The sequence below is a fragment of the Vombatus ursinus genome, unplaced genomic scaffold, assembly GCF_900497805.2.
Source record: "Vombatus ursinus unplaced genomic scaffold, bare-nosed wombat genome assembly UNPS02014841.1, whole genome shotgun sequence".
In the NCBI taxonomy this organism is placed as follows: domain Eukaryota; kingdom Metazoa; phylum Chordata; class Mammalia; order Diprotodontia; family Vombatidae; genus Vombatus; species Vombatus ursinus.
The window spans coordinates 29,623,702-29,641,943 of NW_020954619.1; the positions used below are offsets into that span (position 1 = coordinate 29,623,702).

Sequence of the window (18,242 nt, forward strand, 5' to 3'; positions counted from 1 at the left end):
TGGGTCAGAGGTGGGCCTTGAACACAGGTCTTTCTGATTCCAAGGCTAACTATCTACTCACATTGTAGATACACAATTATAGGAAGATAGAGTGCTATCTACTGGATCAGGATCAGGAAAGGCTTTATATAAACAGCAGCACTTGAGATATGCTTTGAAGAAAGTCAGTGACTATAAGAAATAGAAGTGTTTTCTAGACATTAGGGGCCACTTATGTATATCCCACAGAGATGGAAAATGGAATGTGGTGAATAGAGAAGAGCTAGTAAATCTGTTTGATGGAAACTGAGTGTATAAAAGAAAATAAAATGAAATGAGATTGGAAAGGTAGTTGGTTGTGAAGGACCTTAAGTGCCAAAATTATACTTATCCTAGGAGCAACAGCAAATCTCAAAAGCTTCTTGAATAGGGAATTGATATTATGAGAGTTCTAATGGATATGTGCTTCTCACATGAGATATATTTGTCTAAATGGGTTGCCTAAAGACAGATTTTGGGGAATACTTTTAAATCTATGTGGAATTTTGCCCCCCCCAAAAAAAGGGAGATTAATTCCTGTTTTGAGGCGAGCATATGAAGGCTAAATAATCTTTCTCTAATCTCTGAGATGGGTACTCTCCTAGAATTATATCTATCTGCTCTCTTAAATATTGGAAGTCTAGGGACATTATTTTGGTCAAAAAAAAAAAAGGCTACTTGCTTGGTTATACTTAAGGGGGGAAGCTTGCCTCAAGTCACTGGCTTAGTTCCTTTCCACCAAATGCTAATTACACAAAAGATTTTCAAAAATAGCAAATCTTGATTTATTGATTTAGTGATAGTGAAGAAACCTATTTAGCCAAATTCGTAAACAGCAATTGGAGAAGTTATATAGATTAAGATATACCAAAAAATAAGCAAGGGCGAATAATCTCATGAGATGAAATCTTTGTTGAAAAAAGAGAAAGGCTTTGATGATGGAAGGGAAAATTCTCCCAAGGCTTGCAACACAACCTCTCCACTAATCCAGAGTCATATAAAATGAACCAAGGTATGAGGAAAAATTCAGTTGCAAAAATATCAAATTGGCACCTTTGTCAAAGGATTGGGAAGGGGAGAGACTGGAAACAAGAAACCCCATTTATAGATTAGAAATTCTTCAAGTGTAGGACACATTCATTTATGATAATTTTCTATCCCTCTCAGAAACTAGTAATGTCTTTTGCATATGGCAAATTTATAATAAATGTTGGTGGCTTAATTGATGATATGACCTTAAAAATTTAAAAATGAAAGAAAAAACTCCTAACCTTCCAAATTATATCATTTTTCAGAGTTATAGCTAATCAGCACTTTGCCTGGAAGAATTTCCATTGACAATGAGTGATTAGAAGTAGAGGGGTTGCACAATGAGCAGAGTACAGAAGGTAGTCTGATAGGTTAAGGAAAGAATGGTGGGTGCAAGGCTCTCTCCTATTGAGGTGAGGTTGGGGACTATGGCAGAGATGAGGAGTCCTAGACATTTTTCACAGGGAGTTTCATATGGCATGATTGTATGCTATACTTCTGAAGAACTGACAACCAATTGACACAAGCAGGAATTAGGGAAACAGGCTCCTACTACTGCTGAAGATATGGGTGCCCTTGAAGCATAGTTCCATTTTCCCCCGACTGGCAAAAAGCTCTGATGTTTACAGAACCATAGAATTTTAGACCTGGGAAGAAACTTCAAAGTCATCTTAATTCAACTAGTTCATTTTACATATATGGAAACTGAGGTCTAAAAGGGGATATTACTCTCTTAGCCAACATAGGTAATCATTGGTAAAACCAGAATCAATAATTTTACTTTGAGTTCAATGCTTTTACTTCACACCATGTTGCACATGTGACAGAGCTCACTTGTACATTGATGAATCTCGCCCCAACTTCTTTAAAATGTATGACAACCATTTAATTCACTCAGTACACTGATACTGGGAATACTCTAAGAAGAAGCATTGCAAGGTTGATAAACCAGTCAATCTTCTCAAAGGAGGTTTATATGAAACAGAGAGCAATGTAAACCTTGGCCTTTAAAGTCCCACTAGTAGCAGAATTACTGAGGTAAATAATAGAATTTGATGCTCCCATAGTAGGTCACTTCTTTGTTTGATTAAGGTTTCACCATAACATACCTAGATAGTATACAAAACTACTCATTGGCAAGCTCCACTTGGAAACTTATCTCTGCTATTTTAAAGAGGCAACAAAAGGTGTTGGAGGGCTACAGAGGGGAGGTGTTGAGAAGGGATATGAGAGGCAGGAAGTATCTCACCAAAAACAGAACATTAATCACTATATGTACCTGGAATCTAGAATATCCCATAATGCACAGCTACCTCTGCAGGCAGCAAGGAAAGAAGACTTGACATTTTCAGGTATCTGAACAAAATGATTATCACGGAGACATTTGAACTACCTCCAAAGAGGGCCTGTGGCTCCAGCATAATTTGAAAGAGTTATGATCTCCATCAGCCACTTCAAAATATGTCATGTGAGTCTCCCTCTAATACAATGAAGCTTAACTTCTTTTCAGCATCACCCGTACTTGTGTTGTCCTTCTTGCATGAATAGCTTTGTCTTCATATTTTTTTCACAACTTCCCCATTTTCCTTTCTTTTAGCATATCTTTCATTCATTTCTAGGATAAAATGTGTCTTTTTTAATGTCGTTGATTTTCTGTTTCCATTATGTGTACAGTCAGAGGTTTCTGTGTTATTAGTTTTGTTTTGTTTTTCCCTTCCTTTACATTTTCCACAGGGCTGCATTTTTCAAGCTGTCATTTAACTCCCTGATTTCTTGTTATTGTTCCATCTTTGTTTATAATGGCTGAGGGAGGCAGATCTTTGAGGAAATCAACTCAGAATGAATTAATAACTTGGTCCTCACCGGGAAATTCTAAGAGGAATCCCTGACTCAGACTCAAAGTTTATTATGGAGGAATCTTTATTCAAGATCTTAGAAATAAAGTTAAATAAAGTGTTGTGGAAGTGAAAGAAATTAGGTATGGCATTAGTGTGCAAAAGATTATACAAACAAGGAAAGGTATGTATAGGAATGTTTACTGTTTTTACTCATAGTTTTGTTGTTGTTGTTGTTGTTGTTGTTGTTGTTATTGTTTTGTTTTACAAAGCAAGATGCTTTCTAAATTTTATTTTCTCCCAAGAAGTACACAATCATTTGGAGCGCACTTTTACCCTTCACCTGACTCCTAGTTATTCAAAATGGACATGGTATTATGTATCAGACATTGATCTTTATTTCTACTCCCTGAATAAAATAAATCAGATTTTGCTGTATTTGAACAACAGCTTTGAAATATGCCCAGCATCTTAAAGATCCATGTAAAAAAATCTTTCTAATTTGAGAAATGTATTATTTGCTTTGCTCTAGATTTCTGGTAAAAATTGTTTGATGAGAGGCAATTTTTAAAAAAGTACACATTAACATTGGGCTTTTTTTTCCTTCTCATACTATCATTATGAGAAATTTATATAACATGTCCTCCCCCAGGAATGCAAAATCGTATTACAAACTTAAATTACCAAATACACATTAATCTTCACAATACCCCAGTGAGGTAGCAAAAGCTTCAGTAATTAAAATACTGAATAGTTAGATTGCTATGGCTTACATGGAAAGCACTGGATGGGGAAAAGTAGAAACAAAGAAGTCATGAGTTCATTATTGCAACTGCAAAAGAAATTATGGAATTAAAACCAATTCTCTGAAATAGTTATCTCACAACAGGCATAAATCAAGTTCTGTGCCTTGCAAAACCATGGTTCTGGGCAGAAGCTTTTTCTTTTTAAAGAAGATGGCTGAAGGCTTTCAGTAGACCATACCCCAGTGGTTTACAGCACTCTCATAGGGATTTTCTTAGAGCTGCTGGATATCCCCAGTCTTGTGGGGTTATTGGCGTTAAAGGGTAGCCTATTAGATTAGCCAATACATTTCAGGAAAGGAAAATGATGATAAATTTTAGAGAGAGTAGAGCAATAAAAATAAAAGAATCATTTGATGAAGGAAATGGATAAACAGAAGATTAGGAAGGATCATGGCATTATAGAAATTTAGAACTAAAAAGACCTTAAAAATCAATTTGTCCAACCACCTCATTTTACAGAGAAGAAACTGAAGCTCGATTGTGACTTGGCTTTTGTCCTCTGCCTGTAAAATTCTTCTACTAGAATTGCTCTTGTCCCCTGAAAAACAATACAATTAAAGGAATCACTTCCCTTTGGCAATCAGCACCTGACTCCAGAATTCCTAAGTCTCCATGTTCATGAAGTAACCACCAAGGCTAGAAACATCAAGTCAGAATCATTGCTCAAGCCACTGCATTTGTGCTCAGGGAAAGAAACACAAAGCAAAAAAAGTGGCCAGAAAATTGAAATCCATTCTCAGATTCTCCTAAGTAAATTAAATATTCTTACTCCCTTGCATAGAGAGTTGCCATTGCTACAGCAAAATGGGAGGAACTGTTCTTTCCTCATTTGTTGGACAGTTCACCTTGAAATCCTCCTGGAAATAGTCTCTCTTCACTTCTTATACTTTGTGAAGTAGTTGGATCTTCCTAGCTTGGTTAGAAATTGTCTTTGATACAGTCTGCAGTCAAAGGCACCAATAAGGAATTATGTTTTACAGAAGCAGATCATCTATCTGTTATCCTGAGGCTAGATGGATAGGCTCAACTCCATCACCATTGTTACATATGTAAAGTACTTTGTAAGCTTTTAAGTGCAATACAAGCATTGATGGGATGGTGTTCTGGCCTCAGACTCAGGAGGACTCGGGTTTAAACCCTGAATCTGACATTCTTTGGATGTGTAGCACTAGGCAAGCCACTTAACAGCTTCATGTCCTTGGATAACTCCCTAAGATTATGACAACAAAACAGGTGTTTTTCAACATTAAAAGAAGGGATTACTCACTGGAAGTTCTCTATACTGATGAAATCTCAGATTTGATAGGCAGGGACAGGGCAAGAAGGGAAGGAAGGGAGAGAGGAAGAGATGAAAGAAGGAGGGAAGAAAGAAAAGGGCAAAATAAATGTGAACTATTATTACATAACACTTAACATGAGAACTCTGTGGTTTCTGGAAATTTCAAATGCCCCCTGCCAAGAACCTAGTACAGTGTTCTATATGTATGTTTGTCATCTAATGCATATTTGCTGGAGGAATGACAATGAATGAAAGAGTGCACATAAACAGCATATTTGACATGTGTAACTTTGTTGTAGTTCTCTGCCAACTTATATGTTGCCTGAATCCTTCCTTGTTAACCAAAGATGAGGAAAGTCTTTCTAAGAGGCTGCTACACTATTAAAAAGTCAAGGGCTTCTATTCTGCCTGATCCAAAATACCAAGAAGAAAATAAAATATTATTTATTATTCTGGATTTTGTCTTTTGATAGATAGTGAATGACCACGTAGAGCAACAGTAATGACCCTGATGTTTTGTTCTGGGCTGGAAATTTGATCATCTTTCCACAACAGGAAATTGTCAGAGCTTCTAATAGTTGCCATCAAACAAGAGAACCATTGGCCCCTCTTAGAAACCAAGCCCCCAAAACAAATTTTGCATTCACAACTTAGAGCTATTTTTCAGATCTTAGCATTTATATGAGGACTTGACCAGAGTGGAGTTGTTAAAATGCAGACTGCTAATGAAACTTTAATTTAGCAGCCTTTGAAAGGTCCAAATCCTGTTATTGGGTGAAAATTTCCAGAAAAAAAAAAGAGAAACAAAAGGAGACAAAAAGAGATCAAAGAAATAATGTTATTGGGAGGTAAAGATTTGAAAACGTTTTTAACAAGAGAATATTTAAAGCCTTAGTTTTGCACAGGATCATATATTAAAGAAAGTAAATATTTGTTAGATAGAGGAAAGATTAGTAGAAGTTACAGAATCTGTTTTCAAGGTCTGGCTTACTATCTGAGCTTTGCACTCATTTCTTCGAATCTCAGTTTTCCCAACTGCAAAATGTGGACAATAAAACATGTACTACAAAATCTTTGATGCTGTTGTCAGACTCAAAAAAGACAACTTTTACAGAACACTTTGTAAATGTGAACTATTACTGTAAGTGTCTGAAATCTGAGTGAAACACAAGAAACACAATAAAAGATGCCTATTTTGATATATCCATATTTTCCTGTTTTTATAAATCCATGTAGAGTTGACTCACAATCTAATGCTAATCTTGAAAAATAGGAGAAAAATACATCCTGAGAACTAAATAATCCTTGCCAAATACATCTATTAATATTTGAACATAGCTGGTTCATGAACACTTACTTAGAGAAGAAAGATCCTGGATTTATAGTCGAAAGGTGTAACCTTTGTTCTGCTTCATTATTATTCATGTAACCTTGGATAAGTTATTTCTCTTCTCCTGACCTCAGTTTCCTGTCTTTAAAATAAGAACATTGAACTATCTGATAAATCCCACGATGCTAAACACAGGCCATTTATACCTAACACCAGCTTTCCTCTCCCTGACTTAAGCTCTATGTGAAGCTGTTGCGGTTTAGGGGTTTCAGGTGCTGGGATCCCAAAATCATGATATGCAGGTGCTGCTTGAATGAATTTGACCCAGGCCTTCTTTCAGTCAAAGACAAGGTTTGTTAAAGATCCACCATAATGGCCAGAGGAGTGAGCATGAAGAAGTCTCAGTCCCTAAATGGCTGCCAGGATGGATCTTATATACAGATACTATGGGAGGGATCTAGGAGTGGCCAAGTAGTTTGAGGTGACTGCAGGAAGAGTCTGGGATAAGGAGTATCCTGATGGGAGTGGACAGTAAGCACCTGGGAGGATCTTGATGGGAGTAACTGGGAGGATGAATGGGGTCTAGATAAAACTAAGGGTGGGAAGTAACTGGGGGTCATCTAGAGGTAATAGACAATGGAGGGCTAGACTCAATTAGGGTAACAAAGAATTGAGAGGTTGGGTGTAGGCAATAAGGAAAGGCCAATTGATTGGATTATAGCCTCAGTAGATTGCTAGGCTTCCTTGACCAGGTAAAAGAATTCAAGGAGAGTCCTGTAGACAAATGGGACCTAAATTCTTTTTAGGGTGAGGGGCAAAGGTCTCAGCTTGGGCCCATAGCCACTGAATCAAATATGTCAGTCAAAAATATGATATTTGGGAACCCAACAAGTGAAAATAAGAAAAAAGAAATATGAGGAAGAAAATATTTTGGGAGATAATGGATTCTTTTACTTCAATATGTCCATGAATCTATTATCTGTCTGATACAGGTATTTCTCCTTGCCCCCAAATATTCAGATTTCACATCTTTTCCTCCTACATGACATGTCCATGTAGTCTCACAAATCATCCCCAAGTGGTTTCTCCTATGGGTTAGGTGTCTTTTGCCAGATATATTGAAATTAACTGTGTATCAATGGACCATGAAGGGTTCTGTAATGACAATCCCTCCCTCTTGTTAAATGACTTCTTCAGCCATTTTACTGGACATATGTTTGTAATATTATTAACTACTATTGCATCCAAGAATTGGGATATTCATCACTCTACTTTCTCTACTAAGGTGCTCCTCTACTTTTAGTTTTTGGGGAGTCTGACCACCTAAAAGAGGTATAACACAACTCTCTCACTCTTCAGCACCCCTACTACAATATCCTGAGAACAACTTAGAACTGAGGTTTTGGCTCATACTCAAGATCTCCTCAAAAATGGAAGCAGAAGAGTACTCAATGTACAATATGAATTAGGTATGGTATAGGTATTTATTTCCCTATCTCAGAAAAAAATGCTAAACTTAGAATATTCACAAATGTATTTGCCAGAAGCAAACAAACAAGTGGTAGTAGTACTGAGTACTGTTACACTCTGACGGGAATTTGATGAGTAAAATCATTTAACTATGGAGATGTTTGCAGCCTTTTGGATAAGGCCTTGTGCTTTTCCTCTTGGCTGTACATTACTGTGCTAGATATCTATCTATGTCTTCTGAGTAGCCATGCAAGGGCTGTGATGGAGAGGTTGATGAGAACTCCTGCCACTTGCTGCCAGTAAGGAAGCAGCCAGGGACTTTTTCATCTCCAATACGTCCACGTGTTATGTCACACATCTAATCATAAGGGAACTGGAAGGCCAACTGGAAGGCCAACTGGAAGACATGATCTATTTAAATCCCCATTTAATGAATGAAAAAAAAATATTATGTACCAAGCACTGTGCTAAGTGGTAGGGATATAAATCTAAGCAAAGGAGACAGTTTCTGACCCCAAGGATATTAAATTCCTGTTGGGAAAAATAACACACATAGGGGAATTCAAGTTGGAAAGCAAGGGGAGGGGGAAGCAATGTGGCAGGAGGAGAAAAAATGGCTTGGAGACAACCAGGAAGTAAAACATTGTGCAGTTACCCCATACTGGGCAAAATAAGGTGAAATGTCATCAATAATCACAGCCCAGGTTCCCAGAGAAGAAACTCTAATTTCCTGTTAGGGGAGTGGAAGACGCACAGCACAGGATGTATGATTTGGAGATGCTGGGAACTTCAGGGTGTCCTGCTTCTAGGCAAGTGAAATGAAAGCTGACAGTCCCAGAGGTGAGAGTTCAAATTCCTGTGGGAAGAGGAGAAGGGCTAGATTGTAACTGGGCATAATTTGGAGATAGCCATGTAGCTTTATTCGTTTGATGGTACTCTTTACATAAGTTCTCCTGAGCAATTATTCTTTGAACTTATATTGTAGTCCATTAACCTCACCAATTGCTTTTTGTGTGACCCACATCTTTAATGATTATTTTTAGACTGTGGTATTCACTAACTCATAGCCATATAACAGCATAAAAAGAAAAAAAAAATTGGCCCTTATTTCAGGGATTATTAAAAGCATTTCAAAATTCCCCAAAAGTCATCCCCCAACCCCCGCCATTCAATTCTAAACCTAGGCCATTGTCTATGCCCATTGTTTGCCTAAGGTATACGTGCTGATGGGCCAACCCTATGAATTGTTCTTCCAACTCTATATAATACTGATCTAGACAATAGGCATTCACCATCGAGTTGCTTTTTCTTATTTGAATAACTTGGCTGAACCTGTGACTCTTTTTAGGGATTACATATCTCATTTAGAAGGCACTGCAGTGTTCTAGGACTTGATGAAATTAACACCATATCATCTGTAAACAGTGGTTTCTAGGGAAGCTAGCTATTTATGTGGAATCCATCTTTCATTAGACATCTTCTTTGACAGCAATAAATGCATTTGGCAAGCATATGTCTCCTTACTTTATTCTTCACTTGATATCAATAATCAGAAGGCCATGAAATGGTTTTCTCTATTATTATAAAATCATACCCATGTAATTTTGACGCATGAGAGACATTTATTAAAAATAGAAACTATAAAATAGCATTTTGTAATACCAAATCAAATATAAAACTAATAAGCACAGTGGTTATTGTATTCGCTACACTCTTCATCCAGCTCTGACCATAAAGATATAGTCTGCTGTAGGAGATAATTCTAATCAGTCCAATGTTTAAGCCTGTGAAGAATTTTTTAAGTTATTGTCCCTATTATCCACTGCATTCATTATTCCATTCAGTTTTGTTCTCTCTCGATTTGATAAACATGTCATTTATACAGTGATCTTAATCATTGGCACTGTTCAATTGATAAAATTGGGATACCTAGGTGACAGCCAGGTCTCAGTCATATAACTCAGCTACAGCTAACCAGAATAACATCACTTCTCTGTAGCTATCAGTGTCAGCACTGGCATGCAGACAGAACCTCTGTTGTAATATATCCTGAAAATAAACTAAAGATAACTCACTGAAATAATTTCATTCAAAAACACTTATCAATATGTGCAACACAATGCTAGGTGCTTATAATAAAAATATCAAAATTGCATAATTCCCTCCTGCAAGGAGACATCCTAGTTTGGGAAAAGCCAGTAGGGAATACAGACTTGTAACCTTCCTTAAATATTTGCCATGAGTTTATATGTTTATGTCTGAGGCTGTTTTTTGGTAGCTGAATTAGACCAATACAGTAAAGATAATTTGTGATTGGCATATTAGATATGTGTGTGAGAGCGCTTCAGTGTAAAGGATAGTTGTATTCAAATCCCAGCAGCTGACACTTGCAAGAGGATTGGACTTAAAGGGTAGAGTTATGAGCAATGTGTGGAATTTACAAAGAGACCAAGGCAAGGTAAAATGCATTTTTTTCAGGTAGAGATCCTGTCAAAGTGCTCTAGAATAATATGAAGAGAGAAAGTTTTACTACAGGGAGGGATTAAGAAAGAGCACATTCAGGGAAGGTTAGAGAGTAGGTCAGAAATTTTCAGGCTCTCCGGATTTCTTCACAGTCAGAAAAAAAACATTGCTACAAAATGAACACCAAGTAGCAAAAATAAAGGGGCAAAGCAGTTGTCCTCCTAGGACAACTTGAGAAGACCCCAGAAAACAGGACCTCCAGGAGCTGATGTTTGACCTGAGTAAAGTGCAGACACCTTCAGGCCAACTACACAGAATCATCAAATCAGGGGCAGGGAGTGGAGTCCAGCACAGAAGTTGACTAGGCCTCAAAAACTTTCACCTCACAAACTTTCACCTCCAGGCCTCACAAACTTTCATCTAACAAACAGCTGGGGATCAGATGGTGGAGGAAGATTGAGGGACCCTTCCCCCCTCCCCTGCACTGTTTGCAGACATCAGGCCTAGTAGTGCTAACCAAGTGTGGTCCCAGGCAGCATCTGTGGGTGAAGAGCACATACCTGGTGAGTGTGGTATCATAGGAAGCAAGAACCTTTTTAGGTCATCATGGCCAAAGGCCATAACTATGGCTCAGGGGAGGAGAAGAGTGTCTGAGGTTGAGCCCCTGACAAAATTCAGAAAATAATAGTAAAAAGAATCTGAGGCCTGGGGCACCATTACCCATAACTTGGGATTAAAACCTGATTACAATAATAATAACAATAACAATAACAATAAGAATTACCAAGGAAAGAGGAAAGAGGAAAGAACATGAAGATAGATAGCTACTTTGGTGTAAAAGAAGATCTGAGTTATATCCAGAGGAAGACAGTGAGGTTTAAAAAAGCCATTCCTACCCCAAAGAGTAATGTCAAATGATCACAAATCCAAAAAGAGTAATTGGGGAAAAAAAAAGACTTTTAAAAGGCTTCAAAAATCAAATAAGAGAGATGGAGAGAAAATTAGGGAAAGAAACTAAAAACAATGTAAGAAAATTATGGAAAGTTAACCAAAGAGGTGCAAAATCTTAAGGAAGAAAATAACTCCTTGAAAACTAGAATTGGGCAAGAGGAATTGAATGATGTAAGACATCAAGCAATAATAAAACTAGAAAAAAAAATTGTACAGAATCTGAAACATCTCATTAAATCAATTGGTCTGGAAAACAGATTGAGGAGAAACAATATAAGAATTGTCAGACTACCTGAAAGTTATGATCAAAAAAAGAATCTTGATACAACATTACAAGAAATTATTAAGGAAAATTGCCCTGAAGTTCTGGAACACGTGGGTAAAGTAGAAATAGAAAAAAGTCTACCATTTGCTACCTGAAAGAGATTCCAGGAAGAAAACTTACAGTAATGTCATAGTCAAATTTCAAAACTCCCAGCTTAAGGAGAAAATATTGCAGGCCACAAGAAAAATAAAACAATTTGAATATTATAGAGATACAATCAGGATTTTACAAGACCTAGAAATTTGTACACTAAAAGACTGTAGGTCTTAGAACATTGTATTTCAAAGGACAAAAGGACTGGTGTTGTGACCAAGAATAACTTACCCAGGAAAGTTAAGTATAATCCTGAATTTAAAACAAAACAAAACAAAAATGGACATTTAATGAACTGAAAGACTTTCAGGTGTTTGTGACAAAAAGACCAGAATTAAATAGAAAATTCAATATACAAGGTACAGAAGACATATAAGGCAAACATTAAAGAATAATTATAAGGGACTCATTAAGATCAAACTCTTTACTTCTTATATATGAAAATGTTATTAGTATTCTTAAGACTGTCATCATTATTCTGGTAGTTTGAAAGAAAGGTTGGGGTTAAGTTGAATATGATAGGGTGGTTCTGAAAGACAAAATTGGAAAGGAAAAGGTAAAAAGGAGCAATTATCTCATTGGAATAGTGTGTGAAAGGAAGAACTGATACCTAGGAACTAGGTGGGGTAGAGGACTGGTAGTGCTGGAACCTTACTCTCATCTGATCTGAGATAAAGAGGGAATAATATATACATCTAAAAGGGTATAAATGTCTTCTAAACTTATAAAGAAATAAGAGGGACAGAATAACAGAAGGACTTTTAGAAGGGTATATAGATTAAAATTTAGAAAGGTAAGATTAGAGAGGGACTTTTAGAAAGGTATGTAGATTAAGATTTAGAAGGGTGGGGTAGAGGAAGGAGGGACTCTCCCAGCCTTGTGTAGAATAAGGAATAGGAAGGTAAGGGGAAATGATAAGATAATATGGATAGGGTAAAAAGGGAGGCTGAGAAGGACAATAAGTAATTGTAAGTAAAACAAGGAGTAAAAATAGGGTGGAGGGAAATTTACAAATAGTAATTATACTTTTGAATGTGAATGGGATGAACTCACCTATTAAACTGAAACAGATAGCAGAATGGATTAAAAACCAGAATCCAACAATACGTTGTTCACAAGAAACACACAAGAATGAGAGGTACACACAGAGGTAAAGTGGAGGGTTAGAATACAATTTATTATGCTTCAGCTGATGCGAAAAAGGCAGGGGTAGCAATAAGTTATGGCTAAAATAGATGTAATTAAAAGAGATAGACAGGGTAACTACATCCTACAAACACAGCTCACCCCACCACTACTCCAAACATGTAAAATCAGCTTGTTGTTGTTCAATCTATTCAGTCATTTCCGACTCTGTGATCCCATTTGGGGTTTTTCTTGGAAAAGATACTGAAGTGGTTTCCCTTATCCTTCTCCAGTTCATTTTACAGATGAGGAAATGAGGTAAACAGAGTTAAAGTAACTTACCTTAGTAAGTGTCTGAAGCCATATTTGAACTCAGAAAGATGAGTCTTCCTGATACCAAGCCCAGTGCTCTACAGTAGGTTATCTTTTTCTAGCACAAGATCACTAATTTAATCTATAAATGACTGAACATGGAAAAAAAACAAAACAAAACTGTAGAACAAGGATGGACAAAGCAACTTCACAAACTCAACAGGAACAGTTCCCAACAAGACCAACAGTGTGGCAGCCCAAAGCTCATACTGGATTCAGCCTTGGGCCCAGGTCAGCAGCACAATGGTCTCTCAAAGGGACCAGAATATCAGACTCAGCTATTACAACTCACACTAGCTTAACAAAAGCAGAGTTTCCCAGAAGTCCTCATAGATTCAACCCTGGGTCCAGAACATGTCTGGCCCAGGAGACCTGTCTGCCTACAGAGCTACAGAGTAGAATGTAGAATCATCTCTGGGCCAGAACAGTATGATGCAAACAACACCCCAAGAACACATTGAAGAACCAGCCCCAGGCTCAAAACAGAATTAAGTTAGAAATTGATTGCTCTCAATGTCCTGAGCCTGCCAGCTAGCTTACAGAGACTGGGTCCAACTGGTGGGTTTGGAATCTGAGCCCCAGAAAGGAAAAACCCTGGACTTTCCCACATGGCCAAATCTCTGGCGTTCCCCTGACACTGTAGTCCCATCAATTGGTGCCTCCTATGGCCCCAGACCACTTCCCAACCTTGGTCCTACCTAGGCTCCATTTCCCACCCTTGGTAATTCTATTACCTCTTGGACTCCTTACTTTCCCGTCATGGCCAAATCTCTGGCGGCTATGGTCCCATCAACTGGTCTTTCATTGTTGCAACACCCAATCTCCCCTCTATTGTCTTGCCTCCCTATGGCCACAGGCCACTTCCCACCCTTGGTCCCACCTAGGCTCCATTTTCCACCCTTGGAAATTCTATTACCTCATGGAATACTTGCTCTTTCTGTATATAAGGTCCATCTTGTCTCCATTAAGATGCTCAGATTTTACAATCTAGCCAATACCCATAGATGCTCAGATTCCTTAAGAGGAGAATCTTCTAATATGGCAAATCTTCAATAAACTTTTTTTGGCTGCAAGAAGGCTTGGGTCGAATTCTTTTGGGCAGGACCCGGGTATCATGATTTTGGGGTGCCAGGACCCCTAAACTCTAGACTGCATCACAACCACTACCTACTGAATCACCAAGAGGCAGGTTTGCAGCTGTGGTGCCTCTGTCCAACATGACAGCTGTGGCCTGGAAAGATCAGGACAGAAATGATCAGACCATACATTGACCTGATTGCATAGGGTCTACTGAAACTTTGAAATTCCTGAGCTGAAGTCATCCCTGTGACCACTGAAGAACAAAACAATCAATATCCAAACACCACAAAAGTAGGAATCCATACAAGAGAGGTCAGAATTATACAAGGCCACAATGGCTGCACAGAGCCTGAAGAGTGAGGGGAAAGAAAAAACTGTTATGATGCCAGGGACACCCACGACAGAAACCTAGAGAAGGAGAATATTTGTAAAACACAAACATTGCCTCAAAGCAAAGCACAGTGTGAAAACAAGATTTTAAAATTCCAAGAAGAAATGAAGCAAGAGCTTATTTTTAAAAAAGAGTTAAAAATATTATTACTGAAATAAGCCCAATACAGGGAATGCTTTGAAAAGAAACAAGAGTTTTGAATGCAATTTTAGGAAAGATAATTAACAGCTTAGCACAAGAGGTACAAAATCTTGCACAAGTAACAGTAAAATTGAAAATCAGAATAAACCAAGCACAAGTTAATAACTTGTTAATAACTTTGTGGTGGGGGGAGGGGAAGGAAGAGCAGCAGGAGGAGGAGCATATGTTGCCTAGATATAGCACAAGAGGGAAAAAATGAAAATGAAAAGAATTTAGCTATCATTTCCAAAACGAAACCTCAAAATGAAAACATCTCGCAAAGAACCTCAAAAACCTCAAAAACACCATAGTCAAAATCCAGAGCTTGCAGGTAAAATTAAAAATAATTCAAGTAGATAAAAAGAAAGAGTTCAGGTACTGAGGGACTACAACCAAGATCATAGAAGATTTAATGCTTACCACTATAAACAATTTGGCAGCATGGTACACGTCATTCTAAGAAGTACAGAATATATATTTGCAACCAGGAATAGTTTACCCAGAAAAATGGAGCAAATCCTACAGGGGAAAAATGGAATTTTAATGAGAAGGAGTGCTTCCAAGGATCTCTGATGAAAAGAATAGAAATGTTAAAATATGAACATTGGAGTAAAAATAACTATTCAATCATAAACATAAGTGACCAATTGGGAAACATTTTATAGGTATGAAGTATTTCCATTCTAATGAGGAGAAGAAGAAATTATATAAGCATCCCCTTTGAATCATATTGTCATTGGAAGTCATAGAGGCAGGCAATTAGGATGGAGGATCTCAGAGTAATTTTTCTTCTGTTTTGATGATCTTAAAAAAAGAATAAGAAAGAGAAGAGAATAAAAGGATACACTAGGGAAGGAACAGCAAGAAGTAAGATTAGAGGGATTAAAATTTTTCATGTGAGGTGAAGAGAAGGGTAGAAAAGTGTAATTACTGTGCATCAAGCATAGAGAATTGGGACTGAGCACACTCCTGTTCCACGCGTCCTTTTGTTTAAGTAAAATGCAGTAGAGAACAGGTAGAAAAAGAAAAAAAAAAAGAATGAGAATAAGATGGAGAGAAAATACAACTAATGATAACTCAATATGAATGTGATGATTTCATTCATAAAATATAAGAGGAGATTGTCATGTATTAAGAACAGAATCCAGCAATTTCACCACTGCCTCCAACCACCCAGGAAAAAGAAGTAATGGGATGTTTCACCAGAACCAGAAAAAGCAGAGATAGCAATCATAATCTCAGAGAAGAAAATAACAACAACATAATACTTGATTAAAAGAGATAAATAAGGAAAGAACATTTTTCTGAAAGTACAACAGGCAATAAATGAATCTGGATACATACAAGGCATCCACCAAATGGTATAGTATCTAAATAATTAAAGGACACACTAAATGAATTGCAGGGAAAAATAGATAATAAAACCCTAGTAGTATATATATATGGGTATGTGTGTGGAGAAGTGAGGGGGGTCAGGTTCGGGGAGAATTAATGTACTCCATTCAGTACTAGAAAATCTAACCAAAGATAAATAAATGAGAAAGAAGTTAAAGACACAAAAGATTTTTAGAAAAGTTAAATATAATATTCTGGTGGTTATTGAATGATTATAGAAATGGGTATGCATATATCCCAGCTATGCATGCCACCTTTACAAAATTGGACCATGTATTAGGACATAAAAATATAAAAATGTGGAAAAGAATAAAAATTTAACTTTCTTTACTAAGCATACTGCAATGAATTTTATTCAATAAAATATTAAAGAATGATTAAAATAACTGGAGATTAATAACCTACTGAAAGAACTAATAGCTCAAATAAAAATTATAGAAATTATAAGTAAGAATATATTACTATATATCATTAAGAATAAAGTCAAAAAAAGTACAGCATAACACAATTTTTAGGTTTCAGGGAAAACATGCCTTAAGGAAAAAAAAAGTGTATCTCTAAAACGCTTTCATCAACAGATGGGAAAAAGAACAATTCAACAAATTTTACGTGAAAGAGACAAACAAAAGATACTAGAAAGCCAATAAATTAAACTCAGATTAAACACCACAAGAGGTGTCCTTAAAATAAAAGACATTAAATTAAAAGTAAAATGAACACTGAATTAATAAATAAATAGGAGCTTATGGGAGGGTGGGTAACAAAGATAAACAATTAGCTCATTTGATTTTTTATAAAATGAAAAATTAAGGGGCAGCTAGGTGGTGCAGTGGATAGAACACAGGCCCTGGATTCAGGAGGACCTGAGTTCAAATCTGACCTCACACACATAACACTTACTAGGTGTGTGACCCTGGGCAAGTCACTTAACCCTCATTGCCCAACCAAAAAAGCAAACAAAAAAAAAATAAAATAAAATGGAAAATTAAACTACCAGTATCAAAAATGAAAGGGGTGTGGCAGCTAGGTGGATCAGCAGATGGAGCTCCAGCCTTGAAGTCAGGAGGACCTCAGTTCAAAGACATTTGACACTTACTGTCTGTGAGATCCTGAGCAAGTCACTTAAACCCAATTGCCTCACCAAAAAAAAAAAAAATGAAAGGGGGCCTGGAGGCGGGCTACCTTCTGGGCTCCATGAAGACTCCATGTTAGAGCACCTAACCTGGCAGGGAATGGCAAGGGGTGGGGAACAACGGGCCTCCTACCTCCCCCACCCCACCCTACGGTGGAATCCCACCCTGCAGGTACAAGAGGCAATGAAAATCATGGTGACTGGGCTGGAGCTGGAAAACATTTGCAAGATGCAGGCAACCATGTTCCCATAAGTACCAGCAACTGTAAGGATAGTTAGGCCTCCATCCAGCAGTGCATCAGTGCATTGAGCATTGCTGTGCACCCTTGGCTCAGGTGCAGGCCCTTGTGACCGTCAAACCATAGAAATTCCAGGACCGCCTGGTTTGATACACCATGCATTGCAAAGACAAAGCAAAAGACTTGATGGATACCGGGAGCAAGGAGAGGCAGGTGAAGAGGTAGCTAGAGTCCTGTGTGACCAAATGTTTTGATGACCACATACAACTCATCTCCACCATAACAAAGAAATTGAAGAATTCCTTGGCTTCTATTGCAAAATAGAATCATTGTAAGTAGTTACTTGGGGTGAGATAATGGGTCTACTTGTAGAAATATATGGAAATTTTTAGTTTTCAGTGAAAATTCAAGAATGAAGAAATTTTCAGCTGGTAGCAAGTTTAAGAATACCTTTGTGGGAATTTGTCATCTGCCTCTGGACTCTGGTGGTTCCATTGTATGTTTTAGCCCATAAGTGAAGAAATGGAAGAAATTGATGCTCAGATCTGGATTGGAAGTAGCATGGAGGGCTAATAGTGCCCAGGCCCATCCTTTCAACGAAGATGGCCTCTAGTCTATCTATTGGAGCAATTAATGTGTTTCAGCTGTTTCAGAGGTAGTCCATTCTTAGAAGCCTAAATAATCTTTTGTATTTATAGGTCATAGAAGTTCTCCTCCCCAACCAACCTC

At 37.5% G+C, this 18,242-nt stretch overlaps 1 pseudogene; it reads left to right on the top strand.

Annotated features, from left to right (window-relative positions):
• The first annotated feature begins 17,374 nt into the window (after positions 1 to 17,374).
• LOC114026594 lies at positions 17,375 to 17,837 on the top strand (annotated as a pseudogene).
• Positions 17,838 to 18,242: the final 405 nt, after the last annotated feature.